We start from the raw sequence: 26,515 nt of genomic DNA on the forward strand, positions 1-26,515 counted from the left end.
GTCCTATGCACCAAAGTGTCTATTGCAGCTACTCCTAGAGATTTCTCTGCATAGCTTCTCTGTGACTCAGCCAAGGAAGTGTATTGAGGTGCCAAGAGCCAGTTCCCTCAATAGAGCCGCCCATGGCTCTGCCGTGTGACTCAGACAGGCCTTCCTGGATCTGGCACAGACAGGAAGTCGCTGATGATCCATCACAGGAACCCCATTCCTTGCCTTTCGATGGAGTCATCAACGGGTGACTCAGGGGCCTTGGATCTGCTGGGCTCCAGGCACATACCTACGGTCGCCCAGGTGCTGGATTCTGGGGATTTTCTCATGTGCTCATCTTGTGCCTTCTGATAACCACACAGTCACTCTATTTCCCATACAGGTTCTTACCATGTAAAAAGTAAACATCTGTTTGGATCTTGTGCTTTAAACAGAAGGATTATATCACCGTACAAGGAAATTCACTTCTTTATGGCACACAGGAGGCTCCTGTTCTTTAAATAAAGGCAGAAATTATGTGTTCTCAGTCTTGAGGAGCACTATTACAAATGTCTGTATTCCATGGCCCACTTCTTTCATGCTTGAATCTGTCTGAAATAAGGGTGTATCTTGCAACGGATGGCATTCTGTATTCAAGATAATAAAATAAAGTCCGTAAAGGAGGCTGTTAGGAAATTAGAGGATTTTGGTAAAAATAGGACTACAGCTTTTGCTGATCCAAGAGAAGTCTTTGGTCACTTAGAGCATATTATTAGTTAAATGCTACCTTTATTTTATAGGATTTTGGCTTCTGAAACAGGATCATGGTGGCATGTTATAGAAATAAGAAGACAATTTGATAATTCTTCAACATGGCATATGAATGGAAGGAGCTATTATCTATTAGCATGCATGGGTCATAAGTGTATTTAAATCGTAATTTATAAAATGTATAAAAGTACAAAATATGTGCTTGTGCATCTATTTAGTAAAAGAACCATGCTTCATCAAGGAAAAAAAATTGATGGTTAGGAGGCTGTCATTTGACAGTCTGGCAGGATAGTTACAGGTTCACTGCAGACATCAGCTACAATGACTTCAGCTTGAATTCTGTTAAGTACCCATGAAAACCTTGCTTTCTCAGATCCTTAGCTGAGAATCGGTAGTTACTGGAAGGGTTAAATAGTCTCCACTGAAGGAAAATGCTAGTATAGTAATTCTAATTTTTAAAAAAGTTTTGAAATAATTACAGATTCAAGATGTTGATCCTCCCTTACCCCAAAATGTAAAGGGAGTTTCTTGTCCCTTTCTTCCTGTTACCCCCGATGTAACATCTTATATTACAATATCACCACCAGGATCAATATCCACAGAATTTATCCAGATTTCCCATTTCAGGTGTTTTGGGCATGTGTGTGTGCATGCATGTGTGTGTGTGTGTGTGTGTGCAGTTCTACTTAACTTTATCACACAGTGTAGATTTTTGCAGCAATCTCCAAAGTCAAGATATGGAACTGCTTCATCAACATAAGGCTCATTCAAGGTGCCTCTTTACAACTATATACCCCTCCCATTCCTAATTCCTGGCAGCTGATAGTCTGTTCTTCATCTGTACAGCTTTGTCATTTCAAGAATGTGACATAAAGGGAATCACATAGTACATAACCTTCAGTGGACTTTTCTCTTGGCTTAATTTATTTGAGATCCATCCAAGTTGTTGCATGTGTTAATAATAATTTTTTTTTTAAATTGGTGAGTAGGAAGCATTCCATATGTGTTTGCCACAGCTTATTTTTAATTTTTTATCCTCTGAAGGACATTTGGTGTTGTTTCCAGTTTGGGGTTGTTGTGAATAGAATTGCTATTTGCAAGGTCATTTTAAAGCTAAAGTTGATGCAGTCTTGTAGGTCACAGTTTTGCTGAGGGGAGACTACATTTTACACACATTCTTATCCTCTAGTATTTAACATAGTACTTGCACACAGACACACAGTAAAGTTTTGAGTGAATGAATAGACGTGTAAAAGCCCTTCAAGCAGACAGCACGGTGGTGTGAGAGTTAAAAATCACAGGTTTTGAACTCAGAGAGACTAGTACTGTAGGCCGGATGTTTCTCACCTCCTCCCTGCAAGATCTGGAGCAGCCCTATCCTGTACAGTTCCTCATCCATAAGATGAAGTTAGTAACCGAACTGCTGTTGTAAGACTGTTGTGAGAATCAGGAGGAAATGAATGAAGTTTTCAGTGCATATCTGCCATATGGCAATCACTTAATAAATTTAAGTCGTTATTACAATTGGTAGATCACTAGTCCACCCAAGCTTATAATATTAAAATAGTTAATGATCTTTATAGCTTTTATTCTGAAATACTTTTATCCTTCAAGGGATATAGAGCCTATATTTATGCTCATTTGAGTTTTGTACTCATGTATATGTGAATGTTTAAAATATCTTAACTGCCTTCTTTTGAAAATAATCCTTGCTTAGTGTTCTACTATTATCTTGCAAGTATGTGCACATGCAAGTGTCTATCATGCATATGTGGATAGGGAGAAATTTGCAAAGAATGGAATGTTCTTTTCTGCACAATCATTCAGGGGTTTCCATCAACCTTGGAAAGTGGCATCTGCTCTCATAAAAGTGAGTTGAGCAGATTTTCTTTCTCCTTTTTCATAATCCTGTCAATGCATTTGGATAAGCAGCAGGTGTCTGGTTCTTGACCCCCAGAAGCTTGGTTGGTGCAGAACACCTGGAGGGGAAGGAGGCTGTCTTCCTTTGGCCAGCTGTGACAAGGACCTGTGTGCCTAGCGTCACGTTCTAGGGGGAGTGTCTCTCCAGTGACCTCATGAGGCAGCAATTAGAAACTAACCATTAACTAGCTACTGGAACAGCAGGAGATGAGCAAAACTTCCAGCTGTTTGACAAAGACCAGCGATATTTTACCATTGCATAAATGACGCTGGAGTCATTGACTTGCCCTTCAAGGCTCTTCTGTGAGGGAGGCATTGGGCTGTGCTCTGTTGACTTTCTAGGGATGAATTAGACATCATGCCAGAGTCAGGCAGGATGCGGGTGTGGGGAAGGTTGTTAAGGAATGCTCCTATGAGGAATCTGGGCGCTCTGCAGGTGGGAGCAATGCCAACAGACATGACAAGACACAGGACTTAAGAGCCTTTTCCACTGCCCATACCATGCAGCTGCCACCTCTGACTTGTCACCTTCATGCTGTGGTATCTTTGCTCAGCTGCTCCTGCAACCTAAAATGCTCTTCTCTGGAACATTCCACCCAGCAGTCGAGACTCAGTTCTGTTATCACTTCCTCCATGGTAACTTCCTGACTCTACCAGACAAGAGCTGTTTTCCCCTCTCCCTGGTGACACAGCTCATTGTTATGCTGCATATACTGTTACATTGTTTTATTTTGATTTGTAACCATAACCTTTCCCCCTCTGGATGGTAAAACTGGTTGGTGTTGTGTCCCTGGGAAACTTGTGTGGTCTGGAGTCTACGGAAGGCATCTGACTAATGTCTGCCTGTCTCTTTTCAAGGCAGGGAAATGGAAGGCCTCTCAGGAACTGCGGTGACCCGTTGAATGGGACCTTGGCAGCAGCCATTAGTGCTCACGAGCATCCTCATGCTCCTCGTCTTCCTGGGTGTGCAGTGAGACCTCAGTATTGTGTTTTCTCGCCACCTTTGCATTTAGATCTGACCATAGCGTCAAGCTCTGGCCATGGGCTGTGTCTGCATCACTACAAACCCTGTCTAGACAAACCTCCTATGCATGAACTTCGCTCTCTCATCTGCTTGCTGATAAGGATGGTCCGTGATGTTCCCCAGGAGGACAGAACCAGAAGAAAGAAGTCAAGGACCCTGCCTGGAAAACAAGGTGGTGGTGGTATGTGTGTGGGTGCATGGGGGGAACTGATTAGGAACACCCAGTTAGACCTTACACGAGCATTGAATGCCTGTTACTGGGCATTGAACCCAGGGTACTCTAGTACTGAGCTACCTCCTCAACCCTTTGTATTTTTCTATTTTGAAACAGGGTCTCACTAAGTTGCCGAGGCTAACCTAAAACTTGTGGTCCTCTTGCCTCAGCCTCCTAAATCACTGGGATTCTAGGCATGCTTGGCAAAGATACATACTTTTAATGGGTGAAGTTCTTGAAGGGTCAGGATTGGTTTGCTGCAGCAGCCAGCAACACTTCTCTAATGCCTGGATGTAGAATTCATCTCAATCTAGCTACGAGTGAAGCTTTGATTCTCAGTAACCACATATCAGGCTAAAAAAATTTGGCATGGTAATAGGAGAAAATAACACACATTGGGTCACACTTGGTGAAGGTAAAACAGTTCTTTGAGGTTTCAAAGATGTTTTACTTCTAACTGATATTTACTTTCTGCTGGTGAAGCCCTCCCTACCACTAGACCATGTAGGACTAAATAAGCTATCAAATCAGGATTTTGTTTTCTATTCTTAAAAAAAAAAAAAAAAAAAAAATTTAAGTGGGCAAACTTGGAGAGATGAACAAATTTCTCTAATCTCCCCCAATCTCCATTTCTTGGCACAGCACACTCAGATCCTTCATCTGAAACTAGACCTACAAGGCTGTCCATTGCTTTGCAGGAAGGCAGATAGAGCCAAGGTCAGCTGAATTTCTAAGAAGAATTCAAAACAAATTCATGACCTTGAAATCCAAGGAAGTTAAAATAAATTTTTTTCCCCCTCCATCCCAGAGCAAAGAGCCTGGAGGACTCAGAGCATGAATCTATTCCTAGCACCACAACAAACAAGTATTTATTGAAAAGAGGAGAAAACAAGGCAGAAGTGAATGAGTTTACCTAAGATTATGTCTTATTCTGTCATCAATGAACTCAAGTACAAGTTAAGTAATGTTATAAAACAAGATAGAAAGTTCCATGTGATTTTTTTTTTTCCCTAAGTCTGAGATTTTGACTGTCAACCTAAAATAACAAGAGAGATCAGCTCTCCAAGTCAAAGGGTTCATTTGGGAACACCAAGTGGTCACAATCTGGGACTGCAGGTGCATCTGGAGAGGAGGGGCAAGAGGAAGCAGTTAGAGACAAAAGCCGAGTTGTTGAGCAACAAAGAGTGTTGGTTACCGCCGCTTATCCCAGGAGATGTAGTCACCTCATGAGTGGAGATAGTGGGTCAGGCAAATGTTCTTGAGCAAGCAGCTGGCCTTGTGTGGTTAGCTGTCCTTGTGGGCCAGCCGTTCTTGTGTGACTATGTAAGAGACTGGGGGAAAATTTCTAGTGTGTTTACATGTATTTTTTGGTAAAGGCATAGTACGTGGGTGCCCTTCCTACGGGTCCTCCTGGTACCATTTTGTTACAGTTAGACATTAAGTGTCTTTGTTTGGGTATTGATAACATTCACATGACCATGAAATCTGGACCTTCCACATGCGGGGTATGATTTACTTTTCTTCTATGCCTTGCACTAGTTGTTCTATTTGAACAGTGCAATTCTGTGCCCATTGCTGTGGGAGGTTTTGTGTGTGTGTGTGTGTGTGTAGATAGAGCATGACTGAAAACAGAAAAAAGTTTCCTCCTATTTTTTTTTTTTTCAAAGCCCATATCCTTATGGGAATGTCAGGGAGGCTGAGGTGTCTTGAAAGACAGCAGGCTGCCTCCGTGCTGATGGACTACAATACAGTCCCCAGGGTGGAGAGCAGAGGAGAGACGGAGGATAAGCAAGGAATGAAGCGAGGTGGAGGAACTCTGTGCATACTTACTGGGCTAGCATCTTGGGGACTGCCATACCCCAGGCAAGGAGTGGCTGACATAATTGACGTAATTGTCAAGGTCTTGGGGACCACAGCCCATGTCTTGAAAGTTCTGTCCTTCATTCTTTTGAGCCCTTGGGCATACATGGAAACAAGAGAAGGAGCTGCTGGGGCTGAAGGGGCCTCTGATGGAAGGACACTGCAGAGGCAGACCATAAGAGCTCATAGCTGGGACCGGTGAGCACTTAGTGAATACCAGCATGGGGATCCACAGCAACGCTGTCTGCCCACCCCACCTGCCATGTCTTACTGACTTTCCCCAGAACATGGACATCAGCACAGGGAAAATGGAGGACCCCACACCACCTGAGGTTGTTTCCCTACACTAGAAATACATGGATTGGAATAGAAATTAAGTTTATTTAGAAAAATCATGGGCATTTTTTCTTTAGCCTGTTGATACTATGGAATATATTAATTGGTTTTCTGATGTAGAACCAACCTTGCATATCTGCAGTATATGTTTTTTTCTCCACTTTGTTGGATTCTACTTGCTAATATTTTTTTTGAGGATTTTTACATGTCTATTAATGATATATTGGTCTGAAGTTTTCCTTTCTTTTAATGTCTTTTGTTTTGTATTAGGGAATGCTTGCTGGTCTCATAGAAGGAGTTAGGAAATTTCCTCTGCTTCTATTTTTAAGAACAGGTGGCAGAGAATTGCTATCACTTATTCCCTAAAATTTTGGTAAATTTCACCAATAAAACCATCTGGTGTTTGCTTTGAAAGGTTGATTCAATTTCTTTAGTAGAAAGAAGCCCATTCAAATAATTTATTTTTCATTGTGTAAGTTTGATAGATTTTGCTTTTTAAGAAATTGGTCCATTTCATCTAAGCTATCAAATTTGTGCATATAAAACTATTTAAAATGTTTTTGAATTATCCCTTTAATGTTTTTGATTATCCCATGAGATCTGTTATGATAATCTTTCTTTAATTTCTTATATTAGTAATTTTTGTCCTCTTTCTCTCTTTTTTTTTTTACTTGGTTAACTGTGTCTAAGAGTTTATCAATCTTATTGATCTTTTAAAAAAATCAACTTTCAATTTCATTAATTTTATCTATTGTTTTCCTGTTTTCAATTTTGTTTACAATTGGTTTCTATTCATTGTCTCATTGTCTTTGTTTTTTATCTTTTACATTCTTTTTTTCTGCCATCTGATTCCATTTGACAATTTTATACATTCTATTTTCTCTTCTCTTTTAGCATATCAATCATATATATTTTTTTTTCAGTTGCCCTACCATTTTCAATATGCTTTTGCAACTAATCCAAAATGATACCACTTCTCAGGTAGTACAGGTACCTCACAATAGAGTGTTCCCAATTCTTCCCTCCTGACTCTTACATTGCTGTCACTAGCTCCACTTATCCACAAACTGTAATCACCAAATGCATTATTACCATCATTTTGAACAAAATTTGAGATCAATTATGAATGAGAAAAATAAAACTATTTTTCTTCACTTATTTACACTCCAATATTTTTCTTTATATAGAGTGAGTTTCTGATCTATATTATTTTCTACCTCTCTGAACTTCTTTTAATTCTTTATGTAAGGCATGTCTATTGAAGATAAATTTCTTCAATATTTTTCTGAAAAAGTCTTCATTTCTTCTTTACTTTTGAAAGATAATGTCACTGGATACAGAATTCTAGGTTGATTATTTTTCTTCTAATACTTTAAGCTTTTCACTTCATTTTCTTCTTGTTTACCTTATACTTTCTGAAGAAAGGTCCAACATAATTCTTATCCTAGTTTCTCTGTAGGTAAGGTTTCCCCGTTCCCCGCAAGATATTCTTTTTGTCTTTGAATTTGCCTAGCATGCACAAGGTATGGGTTCAATTCCCAACACTGAAAAAAAAATTTTTTTCTATAGTTTGAAGGCTATACACTTAAGTGTAGTTTATTTATTTTTAAAATTTATTGTGCTCAGTATTCTCTGAGCTTCCTGATGTGGTGATTAGGTATTTATCCTTAATTTTATTAATTTTGGAAAATTCTCAGCTATTACTACTTCAAATATTTTTTCTGTTCCTTTCTTTTTCTTCTAGTATTCACATTTTATCTATGTTGCACTATTTATAATTATTTCCCAGTTCTTATTCTCCTCTATCTTTTTAATTATTTTTTTCTCTTTGCATTTAAATTTTGAAAGTTATGTTGATACCTATTCAAGTGATTCTTTCCTCAGCTGAATTTAATTTTTGGATGAGTCCCTCAAAAGCATTCTTCATTTCTGTTATAGTGGTTTTTTTTTTTTTTTTTCTCCATCATTTCCTTTTGAGTCTTTTTTTTAGAGTTTCCATCTCCCTCTTTAGAGTTCCCTGAGTGTTCTTTTATGTTGTCCTTTAAGAATATTAATAAGAATTCTTCTAAATTCCTCATTGGCTCATTCCAAAATATCCACAAAACCTGAGTTTGGTTATGATATTTTCTTTGTCTCTTCAGAGTCTATGGGTGTGTGTTTAAACTTTTTTTATGACTTGTATTTTGACTGAAAATCAGATGTGATGTTTCAGGTAACAGTTACTGAAGTAGATAGGACTTTATTATCAGGTTATGTTGATCTGGCTAGGACGAAAGCTGTGTTTACTGTTTGCTATAGCTATGGCATTGAAGGCTAAAATTTCCTCTTATGTTCTTTTTATTTCCTCTGGTGTCTTGGGTTTTCTCAGAAACTCCCTAAATAAGGTCTCAGGCTTGCAGGTTTTAAAAAACATATATTACCCTGTTTTTTCAGAGGAAAGCTATTAATGTGGTAGTAAGGTATACAGGAAGCATTCTTTAGTTTTCTGATTAGGCGTCAGTCTTTCAGAGAATCTGAGATGGGTATTTCTCTTCACCCAGGTCAGTTAGGCTTTGATAAAATCCCAGGAAATTAGACTCTGGCAAAACAGCTTCCTTTGAGGGCAAATGTTGTTATAGGGAGCACAGATCTGTCTGTATTTCAAAATAGTTACTTTTCCTTCTTCCCTGTGCAGAGATTCCCCTATGACTCTTCCCCATGGGGTTTTAAATTCTCAAGTTAGTCTATACTGAGCCTCCAACAATCAGCCAATTGCAGTTTGATGTGTTCCTACAGGTATTGGCTACAGCTGTGGTCTTCTGTATTGGCTCCCTGTAGGCTGTAATTCTCTGTATTTTCCTGTTTCCAGTTTTGGGGACAATGATTTGTCCTGTGACCCCAATGCTCTGATGTATCTAAGAGTTGTTGATTTTTAGTTTGTTCAGTTTTTTCTTGTTTGTGAGGACAAGAGGGGTGACTTCTGAGTTTTTTTCTGAAAGTTGACTTTCCCTTCCCTCCTTCCTCCCTTTCTTTTTTAACTGCACCTAAGTTTGTAGACTGAGATTTGTACCCAGTAAAGACTGACCTCTGCGAGTATTGTTTAAACTTCTTTCGCAGCTATTCAATTCATAAAAAAGAACTTCAAGATCTAGTTTATAGGAACCCGAGGCAAAGGGAGAATTAAAACATGGACTCACCCATGCATGGCATGGGGAAAAGAGCAGCATAATATTTCTTTCTTTTATCTTTTGGCACTGGGGATTGAACCCAGGGCCTTGTGCATGCTGAGCAAGCAGCAGCATAATCTCGAGGTAGAATCTGGGTTTCCTACCACGACAGTCAGGCTTGCCTGGGCATAATTAGGAAGTGGGACTTTTAGTGCCTGATGATATCTCTTTGTGTACCAGCAAAGTATAAGTTAAAAATCAATGTTTGGTTGAGTATTGGAGAGTGACCCAGTGCCTGCACCCCATGTATCTGCCTTGGTGGATATTCATGGAGGAAGGGCCTTTCATGGGTGACATAATTTGTGCAGGTTCCTGAAGAAATTAGAATGTGTTCCCTGTCCCCTCAGTAGGACACAGAGATGATGTCTGAACGCTTGGGGTGGAGGGGAGTAGGTAAAAGATGAAAATGCTGCCCCCATGAGACACTTTGCATGACAAAGCAGGGCTGCCCCAGGGCCCAGGTGACACAGTGTAAATCAAAGTCAGAAGGAGAGCTGTCCTTGAGGAATCCTTTGCTGTCACTTTGTGGACATGGCACCGGTAGGGCTGTGTGGTAGCGCCATTGGAGGGAAGGGAAATAGTTGCCATGCGGGAGCTGTGGCTGGATGCCCGCCACCCCCCCAGCAGTGCGTGAAGGATGATTCTGGGCACACGTGGGGACTCATTGCAGAGCATTTGCATTGAGCAGGGGGCTTCCTGTTCTAGGTGAGGAGTAGTTTCTTTCTTTTTTTTTTTTTTGCGGTACTGGGGATCGAACTCAGGGCCTTGTGCTTGCGAGGCAAGCACTCTACCAGCTGAGCTATCTCCCCAGCCCGAGGAGTGTTTCTTAGTAATGGCACTCTGGAGGCAGTGTCAACTGGCAGGAGGACTTCTGAGGAGACTGACTTCCCTTCTTACCATGCCACAGAGAGGTCCCCGTTCAGGCCTGTGAGCATTTCTAACTTGACTTCACGCACCCCCCACTTTTGTTTAATGCTTTGAGTCACAGGTGTTCCTAAAGACCGGTCTTTCTTCCTCCTGATGACAAATTCCTGGGGGCAAGAATGTGGATGATTAAACATGCACTTTAAATATCGAGGTTAAGTTGGCTCTTAAGAATTGGGCTGGTACCACAAGTCACTATGTTCTATACAGTTAAAGAATTTACCAGAACAAAAATAAGGGGAGAAGGAGACTTATTGACCCGAGATCTATTAATCTTTTTTTTTTTTTTTTTTAGATCTATTAATCTTGTAAATCAGTTTGATCTTTTGAGCAAAAGATAAAAGGAAAAGGTGAGAGCCCACGCTATGACCTCGCCAAGCCAAACCCGCTTCTGTTTTGGTTCCCTGAACTGAGACTGTTCCTCCTACACTGAGTGTTACAGAATGTTCTTGGGTGATGCCCATGGAAGCTGGCTTAAGAAAGGGTGGTGAAAAACAGAGGAAGCTGGAGTTCTTTTATTCTACGGTTCAGTGCATTCTTCATCTTCAGGGGCATTCTGGAAAACCTCATCTATCTTAGATGCTCAGGAGCATTCCAACTGCTGATGGTTCTGAACCACTTCTGTGGTCCTCCAGAGCGATCTTTGTAGTGCACCACAAAGCAGTGGTTCCCTGAAAGCATCTTGAATTTTTTGGTGCCAAACCACAAAGCACCATCGGATGCAGATCATTTTGAAGAGCCTATTGTGATGCACCAACCATTATTCAGATAATTTGCATAACGTGTTATTTTCCCCACTTAATTCTAAACTCTTTGAGGACAGGTCTTTTCATCTCGGTATTTGCTGTAGAGCCTAGAACCCGTGCTGGTGCATGGTGATTACATTTTTTTGTTCCTGATACAGTAAAAGAAGTCAGGTTGTATCTGTTGACTCCCTTTTAGCTTGACAAAGAAACTTGAATTCTCTTTTCCTTAGGGTTCTGTTTTGCAGGTCTGACACTGATGGTCTGGACAGTACTGTGGTTAGCTGAAGGTTAATGGCTCACACCGCTGGAGAGACACATGAGTTGACAACCTGCGGGAGTGTATTCTGCTTGGAATTTTTCAGATATACTATTTGCTTCTTTCAGTGATGATTGCATCATTGCTGTGGATGAACCAGCTCTTGCTTTTGTCTTTACTCAGAGGTAGATAGAATTTATACTCATGTATCTGCACCTTGCTCCCACCTTCCTGATTGGGACTTGGAGGCTGGTGTGGGTCACCAGACCAAGGAAGGTGGCGTTGCCATGGTCAGGTCAGTAAGACTCATGGGCACGTGTGGGGTTGCCTCATTGACCTTAAGTACCTCTGAGGAGCTGAGTCATTGTGCAGTGAGTCACGGGCTGTTAGAAGTGAACTTTAACCTCTCCCTGGCATTGAATGGGACCATACTGTTAATTCCTGTTAAGGCAGATAAAGGATAATAATTTTCTGGGCTCCAGTTTCTTTTCTTTTTGATTTGACTCCATCTGTTTGTTAAGCAGGAATTGCTCATTCTTAGCTTTCCAGAAGTTTATTCAAGTTTATAGGCTCTCGCTGTCACCTTGACTTGGAATCATCTCTTACCCCTAACCTTGTTCCCCTGGTGACCTGAACCCCTTCCTTCTTGGTTCAGCAGAGGTGGCACCTTCCTTCTGAAGCTTGCCCATTCTAAGGCCTGATAGCCTCAAAAATGTGTTGATGGCCGCACCGATCACCCTGTACCTTTGAGTGTGTTCCCCAAGGCTCATGAGTTGGAAGCATGGTCCCCACCCTCTGTGGTGACATTGGGATGTGGTGGAAACTTTGAGAGGTGGGGAGCCTAGAGGGCAGTCATTAGGTCATTGGAGGCACTACCCCTAAAGAGATTGATACTGTTCTCCTGGAGCGAGTGGGTTGTTCTTGTGAGAGCAAGCTAATGTAAAAGAGCAAGAAGGCTGGCTATTCCCCTTCTCTGGCTTTCGGTCTCACTATGTCATCTCTCCCTTTTGCGTGTGTTCTTGTTATGATGTCATTTGCTGTGATATGATATAGCCAAGGGAGTCCTCATTAGAGGCTGAATCCATACAACAGCACCCCAGATATTGGACTTTCAGCCTTCAAAACTGCAAGTACCTAGCCACAGATACTTTGTTAGAGTGATGGAAAACCAACTAACACAGTGGCTATTCTCCTTGGCCCTTTCCTTCACTTTGAAGTGCTGAGTATTTAAAAACATGAATTTGGACTCTTCTCTGCTTATATGTCCAGCGCCAAACACAATGCTTGTTCATAATATTCCACTGATATATATATATTGACAGTGTTAAATGTAAAACCTGACTTAAGTTTCACTTAAGGTTACTTCTACACATTTTCTCTTTTCAGAATTTCTCTTTTCCATTGTAATTAGAGTCTGTGCCCATGATTTGGTACTTCCTGGTTCTCCAGTGCTTGGCATCCTTTTTTGACTTCTCAGGTGAAATGACAGCCAGTCAAGGCAGAATCTATTTCTTACTTTCTCCACTTTCATTAATGCATCCCTCGGTTCATTCAAACCACACAATGAACCTTTCAGACTTTGTCCATAAGATAGTGAACTCTTCAAAGTAAGACTGTGTGTTCTTCATCTTCTCTTTCATCACTTGGTACTGTGTGACACATAATAGGTGTTCAATAAATACTGGTATTTATTGAATAAGTAGTAGATTCTAGAGCTGTGCTGAGCTCAAGTCAAGTTCAGTTTTATCAGTGAACCCCTCCTCAGGGTGCTCATGCAATGCTCTTTCTCCGTAAGTATGAAACATTTGTCAGTAGGTATCACCTTGAAAAGTCAAACCCGGCTTTTCCAGAAGGTGACTCATCTTTACTCCTCTGGGGCCGGAATAGCTAAAACTGGAAGGAAACTAAGCCTCACATCTCAAACCACTTTTTTCATGCTGTCTTATTATTAACTGCCTCACAGAAGCCCTTGCTTCGACAAAATCAGTCTTGTGATACAGAGTGGAAATCAGGACTTGTGTGCAAAGGGATGTGATTGCTTCCTGGGCTTGCTATCTGAATTCCTTCCAAATTCCTTCCTGGCTTTGATTTCTGGAAGCTTTGACTTCTTGAGGGGATTATGCTGTGGGCAGAAGAGAGAAGCTATTGTCTTTTGAGAGAAGGGTAATTATTCAGGATTAGGAAGGGCACAGGAGCTGTAGGCCCTAGGAACAGGAGAACACTGTTCTTCCCTTTCTGGCCACATCTAGAAAGGTGGGAAGGTGGTGCACCATGCAAGCTGGTCCCTTATGACTGAAGCCACCACCTTGCTGAAGATTCTAATACCCGAGCTCTGTGCACATGCTCCTGTGTATCATTTGCTGTGACGTAGCCGAAGAGGCCCTCGCTAGAGGCTGAATGCATGATAGGGCAGCCTGATCACATGCTGCCGTGCTCCAGGGGACTGCGTGGGTATGAACAAGGAGGTGACATTTTGCTTTGTGCTCTTTTTTATCATCTCAAACTGGTGTTGAATGGAAGGAAGTATCCACAATTGAACTTCTCATTATCACAGTGGAACGATGACTTGGAGTTTACTTTAATTTAAGGAAATAAAATAGAGTGATAGTTCAGGTACACCTGAATTGAGAGATTAGGCTTTATACCTACTACATATGTATATGTGGGAGTCATCTAGTACAGTTTCTAGATGCTTAAGGAACTTTATGAAGATTCTTTTCCTTTACTCTTATTTGGAGATAGGGGTCAGTGCGTACATACCCTTTGGTCATTTGAAATACATGCTTAAAAAATGTTGCAAGTCAATCAAAGATTTTGTTTTTGAAACTGGCTTTATTACTTTTTTTGTAATTTTTTTTCTCTTCCCACATTTTTATTGGTACATTGCAGTCACACTAAATGATGGAATTTATTGTTACATATTTGTACATACACATAATATAACAACATAATTTAGCCAACATCACTCCCCAGCACTTCCCCCCTTCCTCCCCACCTTCCATCCCCTGGTCCCTATTTCTCTACCCATCTCCTGATTTTCATAAGATTCCCTGTCTCCCCAAATTTCTTTTTCTTTTTTCTCCTCTAACTTATACATATGAGAGAAACCCTATGACCCTTGACCTTCTGAGTTTGGCTTATTTCACTTAACATAATGGTCTCTAGTTTCATCCACTTTCCTGCAAATGACATAATCTCACTTTTCTTTATGGCTGAGTAAAACTCCATGTGTATATATACCACATTTTCTTTATCCATTCATCCATTAATGGGCAGCTGGGCTGGTTCAATAGTTTGGCTGTTGTGAATTGTGCTGCCATAAACAGGGGTATCATGTATCACTACAGAGTGATGATTTTAATTCTTCAGACTAAATACTGAGGAGTGGTATTGCCGCATCTTTGGTGGTTTCAATCCTAGTCTTTTAGGGAACCTCCATACTGGTTTCCATAGTGGTTGTACTAATTTACAATTGTACCAACAGACAAAAATTTTCTTTATTCTCCACATTTTCTCCAGCATTTATGATCATCTGTATTCTTGATGATTGCTGTTTTGACTGAATTGAGTTGAAATCTCAGTGTAGTTTTGATTTGCATTTCCCTAATTGTTCATAATGTTGAAGATTTTTTTCATGCATTTATTGTCCATTTGTATTTCTTCTTTTGAAAATTATGTTTAATTAATTTTCCCACTCATTAATCAGGTTATTTGATATTTTTGATATTAAGTTTTTGAGTTCTTTATTTATTCTGGAGATTAATCCTCTGTCAGAAGAGTAGCTAGCAATGATTTTCTTCCATCCTGTAGGTTTTCTTTTCACATTCTGATTGTTTCCTTTGCTATCACAGGCTTTTTAATTTGATGCCATTTCATTTTTTTAACTCTTGGTATTATTTCCTGAGCTTTAGGGGTCCTATAGAGAAAGTCTTTGCCTGTGCCTATATGCTGGAATGTTCACCCTACATTTTCTTCAAGGAGTTGTACAGTTTCTGGTCTAATTCCTAGGTCTTAGCTCCATTTTGAATTGTTTTTTGTGCAGTGTGAGATATAAGGGTCTAATTTCATTCTTCTGTATATGGATAACCAGTTTTCCCAGCACCATTTGTCTTTTCTCCAGTGTATGTTTTTGGCACCTTTGGCAAGGATCAGATAACTGTCTCTGTGAGGGTTTGTGTCTGTGTCTTCTGCTCTGTACCATTGGTCTATGTGTCTGTTTTGGGGCAGTACCATGCAGTTTTTGATACTGTAGTCTGTAGCATAATTTGAAGTCAGGTCCTGTAAAGCCTCCAGCATTGCTTTTTTTGGCTTAGAATTGCTTTGGCTTTTCTGGGTCTTATTCTTCCAAATGAATTTTAGAACTGTTTTTTTTTTTTTTTTTTCCCCAGTACTCTGAAGAATATCATTGGTATTTTGATGGGAATTGCATTGAATTAGTATGTTGTTTTTGGTAGTATGGCCATTTTAACAATATTAATTCTGCCTATCCATGAACATGGGAGGTCTCTCTATTTTCTGAGGTCTTCTTCAATTTCTATCTTCAATGTTACGTAGTTTTCATCATAGAGATCTTTCACCTCCTTGGTTAGATTTATTCTTAGGTATTCTATTTTGAGGTTATTGTGAATGGAATTGTTTTCTTGATTTCTTTCTCAGTAGATTCAGTGTTGGTATACAGGAAAGCTATTGATTTCTATATGTTGATTTTATAAGCTATTACTTTGCCAAATTGATTAGCTATAGCAGTCTTTTTTTTTTTTTTTTGTACTGGAAATTGAACCCAGGGGTGCTGAACCACTGAGCCACATCCCTTGTCCTTTTTTGTATTTTATTTTGAGACAGGGTCTCACTGAGTTGCTTAGGGCCTCACTAAGTTGCTGAGGCTGGCTTTGAATTTACAATCCTCCTTTCTCAGCCACCTGAGATTACAGCATTCATCACCGTGCCTGGTGTTCTAGCAGTCTTTTGGTGGAGTTTTTTGAATCTTCTAGGTATAGGATCATATCATCTTTCAACAATGATAATTTGACTTCTTCCTTTCCAATTTGTATCCCTTTCAATTCCTTCGCTTGTTTAATTGTTCTGACTAGAATTTCTAGCACTGTTTTAAATAGGAGGGGTGAGAGTGGACATCCTTGTTTTGTCCCAGATTTTTAAGGAAATGCTTTCATTTTTTTCCCCATTTACTATGAGTTTGACTTTGGGTTTTTAATATAGAGCCTTTATGATGTTGAGGTGGGTTCCTTCTATCCTTAGTTTCTTCAGTGTTTTTATCATGAATGGGTGCTGAATTTTGTTGAAGGCCTTCTCTGCATCTACTGAGATTACTAAGTGATTTTGTCCTTCATTCTATTTATGGGATGGATTGCATTTATTGATTTGCATACGTTGAACCATCCTTGCATTTCTAGAATAAAACCAACTTGATGATGGTGTACAATCTTCTTAATATGTTGTTGAACATGATTTGCTAATATCTTGTTAAGTATTTTTACATCTAAGTTCATCAGAGATATTGGTCTATAGTGTTTTTCATTGATATGTCCTTATCTGGTTTTGGTTTGAGTGTGATAGTGGTATCATAGAATGAATTTGTAGGTGTTCTATACCTTTCTATTTCTTGGAATAATTTGAGGAGAATTGGCATTATTTCTTCTTCAAAGGCCTGATAGAATTCAGCTGAGAATCCATCTGGTCCTGGGCTTTTCTTTGTTGAATGGGTTTTTGTTACTGCTTCTATCTCATTACAAGTTATTGTCCTGTTTAAGTTTTCTTATTTCAATTTTGGCAGATTGTATTTGTCTAGAAATGTATCTATTTCTTCTAGGTTTTCAAGTTTATTGGAGTATAAGTTTTCAATATATTTTCTCCTAATGATTTGCTGAATTTCTGTGATGTTTGTGGTGATTTCTTTCTTTTCATTTCTAATTTTATTAATTTGGGTCATTTCTTTTTCTTTTGATTATTTTGACTAAGGGCTTATCAATCTTGTTTATCTTTTCAATGAACCTGCTCTTGGTCCTTTGTATTTTTTTTTTTATTCTCAATTTCATTAATTTTGGCTCTGATCTTATTTATTTCCTTCCTTCTACTGGTTTTGAAATTAGCTTGTTCTTTTTCAAGGACTTTGAGATACACCATTAGGTTTTTTATTTGGAATCTTTCTGATTTTCTTATGTAGGCACTCATAAACTTTCCTCTTAGAATTGTCTTCTCAGTGCCCTAGAGGTTCTGGCATATTGTATCAGTCTTCTCATTTGATTGTAAGAATTTTTAAATTTCTCCCTGATTTATTTTATTATCCATTCACCATTCAAAAGTGCATTGTTTAATCTCCATGTGTTTTTATAGTTTTTGCAGTGTTTCGTTGTGATGATTTCTAATTTAATTCAGTTATGATCTGATAAGGTACAAGGAATTATATCAATCTTTAAAATTTCTTTTGGAGATATGTATTTATTTTTTTCATTTTTAGATTCAAGATATTTTATTAACAGCTACTTCAAATAGTAAGGTAGCTCAATTAGATTACCAAGTACAAAATCAAATTACAAAAATCAGTAGTTTACATATATTCAAGCAATATTTTGGAAGATATAATGGAAGAAAAGATTTCATACGTAACGGTAACAGAAATACAATAATATGTTTGTCAATAAAAATGTGAGACCTATTAAAAATAAAAATTAAAATACCATTAAAGCCAAAAAAATAGCCTTTCTACAAATAGAAGGACTATATTATTGTGTAAATTAATTTGTAAACTTAACAAAATCTCAGTGAAAACTTAACAGTTTTAAGCTATATCACCTGATGCCAAATTTAGTGAAAAAAATAAACATAGAAGTGGAACCATCACTAAAACACATTAAGGCATTTTTAAAAGTCTAAATAATTTAAGAGTATCATACTGGTCTATTAGCAAAATAAAGTGCCCAGATGTAAGTACATTGAGATACATATAGAAATTGAATCTATAAATAGGACATCATCTGAAATCACTAGGAAAAAGAAGTAACCAATAAATATTATAGGGATAAGTAAAGTAATATCCCTATCTTACCTCATATACCATGATAAATTCCATATGTACCCAACATATTTTTTAAATAACATAACCATTAAATAAGAAGAAGAAAACTTGAAAATTTTTTGTTTACAAATCTATCTAAACTTTCATGACTCAAAATCCCCAAGTCATAAATTATTTCACTGGTACTTTTTGTTACATAAAAATAAATTTTTTATGGAAAGAAGTATCATAAGTAAACTTTAAAAAGAAGACAACTAAGGGAGATATTTACAGCTCATATCACAAAGAGCTATCCTTCCTAACATGTAAATTGACAAAATCATAACCCTTTAGAAACATAGAAAAAGGAAATAAAATTTACTATTAATAAACAACAAGATAGTTAACTTCACTCATTAAAAAAGAGAAATGTAAATTAAAGCTGCAGATGAAAGACCGTTTTCTCAGTCTCCATTGTCAACAATCCAAAGTTAGCTAACATACTCTATTGATAGTACTCTGGAAGGGAAAGAATTTTCTCATACATTCTGACAGCGATGAGTTAAAGTCACCCAGAATTATTGTGTTGTGGTGTATTTGATTCCTGGAATTGAGAAGGATTTGTTTGACGTACGTGGATGTGCCCTTGTTTGGGGCATAAATATTTATGATCATTTTGTCTTCCTGATTTATGGTTCCCTTAAGCAGTATGAAATGTCCTTCTTTATCCCTTCTGACTGACTTTGGCTTGAAGTCCACTTTATCTGATATAAGGATGGAAAGCCCTGCTTTTTTACTGAGTCCATGTGTGTAGTATGTTTTTTCCCATCCTTTCACCTTTAGTCTGTGGATGTCTTTTTCTATGAGATGAATCTCATGAAGGCAGCATATTGTTGGGTCTTTCTTTTTAATCCAATCTGCCAGTCTATGTCTTTTGATTAATGAGTTTAGGCCATTAACATTCGGGATTATTATTGAGATATGATTTGTATTCTCAGTCATTTTGGCTTATTTTTGGTTTTTAACTTGAATTGGGTTTCTCCTTTGATTGGCTTTTCCTTTAGGGTAGTGCCTCCCTTTGCTGACCTACATTGTTGTTTTTCATTTCCTCCTCATGGAATATTTTGCTGAAAATGTTCTGAAGTGCAGGCCTTCTATTTGTAAATTCTTTAAACTTTAGTTTATCATGGAGAGATTTTACTTCATCTTCAAATCTGAAGTTTAGTTTTGCTGGGTATGAGATTCTTGGTTGGCAACCATGTTCTTTCAGAGCTTGAAATATATTGTTCCAGGCGCTTCTTGCTTTTACAGTCTGGACTGAGGAATCTGCTTATATCTCTATTGGTTTCCCCCAATATGTAATCTGATGCTTTTCTCTCGCAGCCTTCAAAATTCTATCTTTATTTTGGATGTTAGGCATTTTCATCATAATGTGTCTTTGTGTGGATTTGTTGTAATTTTGTGCACATGGACAAACGGGGTAAACAGCAGGGAATCGATGAGCAGAAAAGACCGCCTCACAGAGAAACAGATTTTCTTCTGCTTGAAACCCAAGTTATGGAGTGACAAGGAATGCAGTCTCCCTCTAGTCTGCCATCTTGGACCTTTCAATTTTATTTGAATTTGCTATGAGTTGCTTTGTGGTCTATTTTGGAGAAAGTTCTGAAAGCACATGGCTCACAAATGATGGAGGTGGGAGGTGGGAAGCCAACCTTGGATCAGCAAACTCTTCTTTATTCAGTGTCAGTCAATATGTCAAACACCTGATGTGGCTCATTTTGCGGGGGGGGGGGGGGCGGGTTAAAATGGCTGCCACTAGTGTCTGGGTTATACATGCAGCCTTAGCAGAGTTGGGCCATGAAAGGAGTTTTCATGGTGGGATCTTTTAGGGCAGGGTGGGAGTGCAGGTAGGTAACCATATTCTTCAGGTTCCATGAGCCACTGAGAAAAAAAGTGTATTCAGCTTCTGTTGGATGAAATATTCTATTGAGATCTATTAAATCCACGTGATTTATATTATTTTTCAGGTCCAAAGAGTCTTTACTGAGTTTATGTCTGGATGACCTATCTAATGGTGAAAAAGTTGTATTGAAATCACCCAGTATTATTGTACTGGGACTATTTGAGACTTCAGTTTGAGTAGTGTTTCTTTTTATGTGATTAGAAACTGGTTTGTTTTATGTACCTACAGGAAACACTTCATTTCTCTCTCTCTCTCTCTCTCTCTCTCTCTCTCTCTCTCTCTCTCTCTCTGTGTGTGTGTGTGTGGTACAGGGGATTAAACCTGGGGGCTCTTTACCACTGAGCCATATCCCTAGCCCTTTTCATTTTTTGCTTTGAAATAGTCTCATTAAGTTGTGGAGGTTAACCAGACTTGTGATCCTCCTGCCTCAGCCTCCCTAGTCATTGGGATTATAGGCATGCACTACCATACCTGGTCCACAGAATTTCTTAAAGTGAAGAATCAGGTTCTGGACAGAATTTTACTAATCTGGATTTTCAGATTGCTTACCCAATGCAATGACACTTAGATTAAGGAAAGTATTCCTTTTATTTTCCTTGGAAAATATCCAAAGATGTAACTATGGGGGAGCACTTGATCCTGTGGGGCAGCAGGTCTGTCCTAAGGAGCAACTCAGCTCAAGGTCAGGGTGAATTGCTGTGCAAGGTGGAGGCAAGTGCAGAGGAATCAGATTTCTAACTTATCTGAATCCCTCTAACTTGATAAGAGAAGCCAAACTTCAAATCACTCCCTTCATTATGATTATATTTCAGGAAATGAGAGATCACATAATTCTAGTGCAGAGACCTGGACTAAGGGTCACTTTTTTTATTATTTGCTCTGATATGATTAATGACTGATCAGTCTCACAAGGCTCCTCATGATACAGTGTAGGACTGGATTATCACTTTGCTTTATATGCATTTTGCTGTTTCCACAAGACTAGCGATCTTGTGATTTTTCCACACCCATCTTCCTTTCAGGTGGAAACTAAAGTCAACCCTGCCCCCTGACCAAGGAAAAGCACCTTGATCTTTAATGTGTTCTTTTTTGATTTCTGAGTTGAGGAAGTCAGATCTAAAATCAGATAAAAACAAAATAAAACAAAAACAAAACCCAAGTACCTTCTTTATGAATAAAAAGATCACTCAAGGTGACATGACATTGGGACGTGCCCAGGGTAACAAAGGAAGCAAGCAGGATTTGAACATAGGCCTCCTAGTGGCTGGTCCCGTGCATGTTGGTAGAATCAAACATGAATGGCTTTATAAAGCTGGGATATTTTGTTTTTCAAAATATTTGTCAATATCTTATTTAAAAAAAAAAAAACTCTAGCTTACTGTCTTTATAATTTGTGCACTACAGTTTTATGAGAGTAGTAAATATATATTACGTATTATATAGGCAATACATTGATTCATTTAGGAAAGGAGCAGAAACTTAATGCAAAAAAAAAAAAAAGAAAGAAAGAAAAAAGAAAAGGAAAAAGAAGAACAGAAGTATGAACTGACTTTCTGCATAAGTAGAGAATTGAAAATCCCACTAAAAATGTGAAATAGTTCCCCCTGACCAAGTGGGGCTTCTTTTGTTCCATATTTTTCATTGGTACATTATAGTTGCGCATAATGGTGGAATATGCTGTTACATATTCCCATGTGCACACAGTGTAACAATATAATTTGACCAATATCTTTTCCCTGTATTTCCCTTTCCCCCTGTTCCTCCCTCCCAAGTAGGGTTTATTCAAAGAACACAATGACAGCTTAGTACTAGAACTTTTATTAGTATAAATATCACATAGTGGGTCTAATAAGAGAAATAAAGCTCATGACTTCCCTGAGAGGACAGTTACAATAAGTGAAGTCATTGGGTTCTGGTCACTGGACAGGAGCAGCAGTGCCGAGTCCACCTGCGGGCTGAGGCTTTGGAGGCACTGGTGCGCTCCCTGCTTCCACTCACGGCGCTGCTGAATCCAGAAACAAACCGGCATCTGGCAGTGGGGGAGCCTCACCTGGAAGGATCCGGGTCCCTGAGTTACCAGGTCATTGACAAGCTGGCAGTGCAGATCACTTGCTTTGGTCTACTCGAAAGGCAAAGGGCAAGCTGGTGTTGCTGGAAGCATTGCAGAGTTGGGGTCAGCGTATCAGCACAGCTTAGTACAGGTTAACCAATCTTTTGGTCTCTATTCTGCATCTTTGTCATTTCCGCAGCCGGGTCTCCAGTACACACACACTCTCTCCAGGGAATACTGCAGTTAGATAGGAGTGCTATGTAATACGCCTTGCTGTCTCCCAACACTTACGTTTCAGTCATTAGGTATTCTCAAATTTATACCGTTGGTTTCTTTTCAAGTATTCATCATTCCTTATAGTCTCTTGTTCCTGTTCTTACTTTTAAGCTTCTTATTTATTTCTTTAAGCAAAGTAAACATAATTCTAAAACGCTCCCTCATCAGACAATTCCAGTACTGGGAAGCACTGGTTGCTCTGATTCTGCCGCTTGTTGCTTCCGCTTACTGTCACCCAGGGGGCTTTGTATCCTTTCCACCGGGGCTGCTGACTCTCCTGGTTAATTTTCTGTGGGATTTCTTTAAGGCCTGGCTAAAGTGCATTTCTCCAGAGAATACTTACTTCTGCCAGTTGCCTGGGAGGGCTAACATCCATGAGCATTTTGAATTTAAAAATCCAAAGGAGCCTTTTCAGATCACACAGATAATGTGAATTCAGATTGAAAAAGTCTGCCTGAAATTTGGTGTGTGGTAACAGTGTCTAAGGGCAGATTTCCCTTTTTCCCTTTCTGCACAGTGTCATGTTCAAAACAAGCAAGTTAGTTTCACTGTCTGGTGCACTGGGGCGATTGCTCATTGCTCTTATTCTGATGATCTGCCCTTTGCTATCATCAGTTTTTTGAGATAGATTCCCTTCCTACCTTGAGTGTGCTCTGTTTTAACTCCTGTCCTTGGACCCACCAATCAAAGTAGACTATCGGGGTACCAACTGGTTTTGATCTCAGAGATGGGTTTGGAAATATTTCTTGGATGTTTACCTAGCATTTTGGTTATTTTTTTTTTATTGAGAGAGTCTGTGGAAGTATTTGTTCATCCAGATGTTGCAAATGGACTGCTCTTGCATATTCTCTCTGGGTCTGTGGGCCAGGATGGAGGTGGGCGCCTATTATCTGAGATCGACTTCAGGTAGCCAAAGTCAGGTTTGCTTTTCTAAAATGTAACAGGCCTCCCTACTTATTACACCAGAAACAAAAATAAAAACAAAACAAAAACAACAACAACAAAATAACAAAAACAAAGACATCTACAGCGCCCCCCACCAAGAAAGATAAATTTAGATTTGAGTGAGTGAGGGTGGAGATGATGCCTATGTTCTAGTCTCTTTTCAGTGTGATAATGATTTTTTAGGACTTGTTATGTGGAAAATTCTGTTCTGGACCCTGCAGATGAGAGCAGGTCTCAGGGCCTGGCCAACAACAAGGACCCACATCTCCTCCATGAAGCTCTTCCACTGGATGTGTGATAACTAAACTATGGGGTAATAAACAATAACAGGGCAACTTTCTCAGTCTAGATATAAATAATGAAGTCAGAGCTAAAGAGTACATCTGACTTCACAGCCACCCAGTGACAGCCTGACCCCTTTTTATCTTGCCCTGGATGGAAAGGAAAACTCACATTTGTCCTTTAGATATGGAGAAGATCCCATCAATCAGGAAATGTGATTTGACATTTTTTTGTCTCTCTTTCCAATAGCAGGTGCTCACGTGGTTCCCTGCACTGTTCCTTGTGGAAGCTAACCATAAAGTACATTCTCATCTTAGGGAGTGAAAGAAGCGCACAGAGCCACAGTCCAAAGCAAATCACCGGAGAAGTTCCATTTTATTTTGAAAATGCACACACTTATATAGGGCCGGGAAGAGGCTGATTAGTTGGGGCATGAAACGGGGAGAGTTGATTGGGAGAGCCTTGTTGCTGGGGGACGGGGCGATGGTTGATTGGGTGAGTGGTGTTGCTAGGGGTCTGGGTGGGTGTCAAGCACAGATTGGGTGCAAGTTCCCACTGGCAGGAAGAAGTTATGAGGAGTAAAATCAGCTCGGCCAGTGCCGTGTTGGCACCTAAGGGAGGGGGTGTGACCTTATAGGGAGCATCCCAGTGTTTTGCTCCTGTCACCTGCTACCTTTCACTTGTCTCTAATGCAGGGCATGGCCCGTTTCTGTCTATACCTCCCCGTCTCACAGAAGTTCTCAGGTTCCCTAAGGAAACTCCACCAGCAACATGCTACAGCTAATCATGGTGGGAATGCTGTGTGATCATGGACAGCAGTCATATCTCTAAGACCTCTGAAAGGGTCAAGGTCAAGTGTTGCTCAGCTGGTAAGCAGTGCAATCTGTTCAGTCTGTCCTTAAAAGGTATAAAGGCTGTTATGTGTGAAACCCATTCTCTGAATCAGCTCCAGGGATCACATGTTCCTACAAGAAGAGGCATAGACTCCATCTTAGAAAGACCTCATTTATAAGAAAGGGAGCAGCAAACAGTTCCAAGAACGAAAGAAAAATGACCACATAGCCAGAGCAGCCCGTTACAGGAGAGCTCACTGGATTGATCTCAGAGGGTGGGAAGGGGTGATTGTCTGGGTTGAGCACTATCAAGCCTTCTCTGTGTGGGGAAGCCTGGCTGAACTTTTCCATAAAGAAAGTAGAGGTGGAGTTGAAGGACCCTTCCTTTCTCTCTGCCAGAATCATTTATCTCTTGGCAAAATAAAATACAAATACTTACCAACTTGTTTTCTGCCTGGGCTCTACCTACCTGTCCTCATCTCTCACCACTTTTCCTTTATCTTGGCTCCTATCTTATCTGAAATTTTTGTTCTAATGAAATACTGTGAAGCCAAGAATGGACAGTGCCAGCCATGTACCCTGGACACCAGCCGCGAGTCTGCAGAAAAGTTAGAAATAAAAAATAGTTATGTTGGTTTTTTGTTTCTGGGACAAAATTTCCTGAGAAAAATAACTTAGAGGAGGAAAGATTTATTTTAGCTCATGGTTTCAGAGGTTTCAGTCCATGGTTGGCCAGCTCCATTGCTTTGGGCCTGAGGCAAGACAGAACGTCATGGTGGAAGGACATGGTGGAGGAAAACTTCTCAGTTCATGGCAGCTGGAAAGCAGAGAGAACAAGGGTGGGGCTGGGGACAAGACAGACCCTTCCAGGACATACTCTCAGTGACTTCCTTCCTCCACTGCCTACAGTTTCTACCACCTCCCAGTGACTTACCACCTCCCAATAATGGGTTCAAAATATGAATCCCTTAGTGGGTTAATCCACTGATGAGGTCAGAGCACTCAGGATCCAACTGCTTCCCCAAATCCCCATCTCTGAACATTGCTGCATTGGAGACCAAGCTTTTAACACGTGAATCTTTGAAGATACTTCATATCCAAACCCTAACAATGGGCTGAAATTGTCTTCCTTCTATTAAGACCATGTGCTGACAATTCTCAAGAATGTTAGCAATCGCATACACCTTCCAGAAAAAATCTGTTGGCATAGGTTCTGAACAACTGCTGTGGTTTTGGCTGAATTTCAGTGATACGTATAGGTTTCAAGTTATCAGATTTTTATTACTTGTTTGTTAATAAATGGTTTTATGCCTGGAAGTTAGTTTGGAGAACTCCCAGTCATACATATATCCAATATAAGTGGTTTTGGCTTCATGCCTTTGTTTGTTTTGAGAGTAAGTTTGTAGTAGTTCAGAATCCTCTTAGCTAACTTTGGACACAGTGCTACATAGTTATATATTTAAATGGTAGGTTCAAATTAATAGAGATAGTGATTGGAAAGACAGAGAAACAGAACTTGAATTATTTCACTTTGTCATCTGTGTTCATTTAGAATTTTAAAATTAGTGTTTTAAAATTTAAATCAGTGAAACTGTGTACTGGGAGATATAATATTTTTGTGTGATAAGAGCACAGCTCAGGTGTGAAATATTTTACTAAGTTTGATATCTTTAAAATGAAAACTTTTAAATTATTGTTTTAAAACTAGAGGTTGAATCAAGAAATTAAATGTCCATGGTATGATTTAGTAGTAACCTACGCTGTACCTTTTGTAAATGCTTTAATTTTATTATACTTCACTGTTATTTTTATAACTGTATGATTAAATACACCAAATTCAGTAAAAGGAAGAGGGCATATTCTGCATTTTTATCTCAGCTATTTTTATTCACTTAATTTCATGATTATCACTAAAAATAAGTTCATGCAG

The 26,515-nt window shown here is 39.3% G+C and overlaps 1 long non-coding RNA gene across 8 annotated transcripts in view; it reads left to right on the forward strand.

The window, feature by feature from the left end:
* Nucleotides 1-3,420: 3,420 nt before the first annotated feature.
* The window catches only part of LOC124961067 (uncharacterized), a 55,759-nt gene continuing 32,664 nt past the window's right edge, over nt 3,421-26,515 (forward strand). For 7 of the 8 annotated variants that reach the window (XR_007104226.1, XR_007104227.1, XR_007104220.1 and 4 more), the window contains exon 1: nt 3,421-3,863. This is a non-coding gene — a long non-coding RNA (uncharacterized LOC124961067). The remainder of the gene's footprint in view (nt 3,864-26,515) is intronic. The other variant, XR_007104225.1, reaches the window with a different exon arrangement.

Source organism: Sciurus carolinensis, chromosome 12 (assembly GCF_902686445.1).
Source record: "Sciurus carolinensis chromosome 12, mSciCar1.2, whole genome shotgun sequence".
Classification (NCBI taxonomy): domain Eukaryota; kingdom Metazoa; phylum Chordata; class Mammalia; order Rodentia; family Sciuridae; genus Sciurus; species Sciurus carolinensis.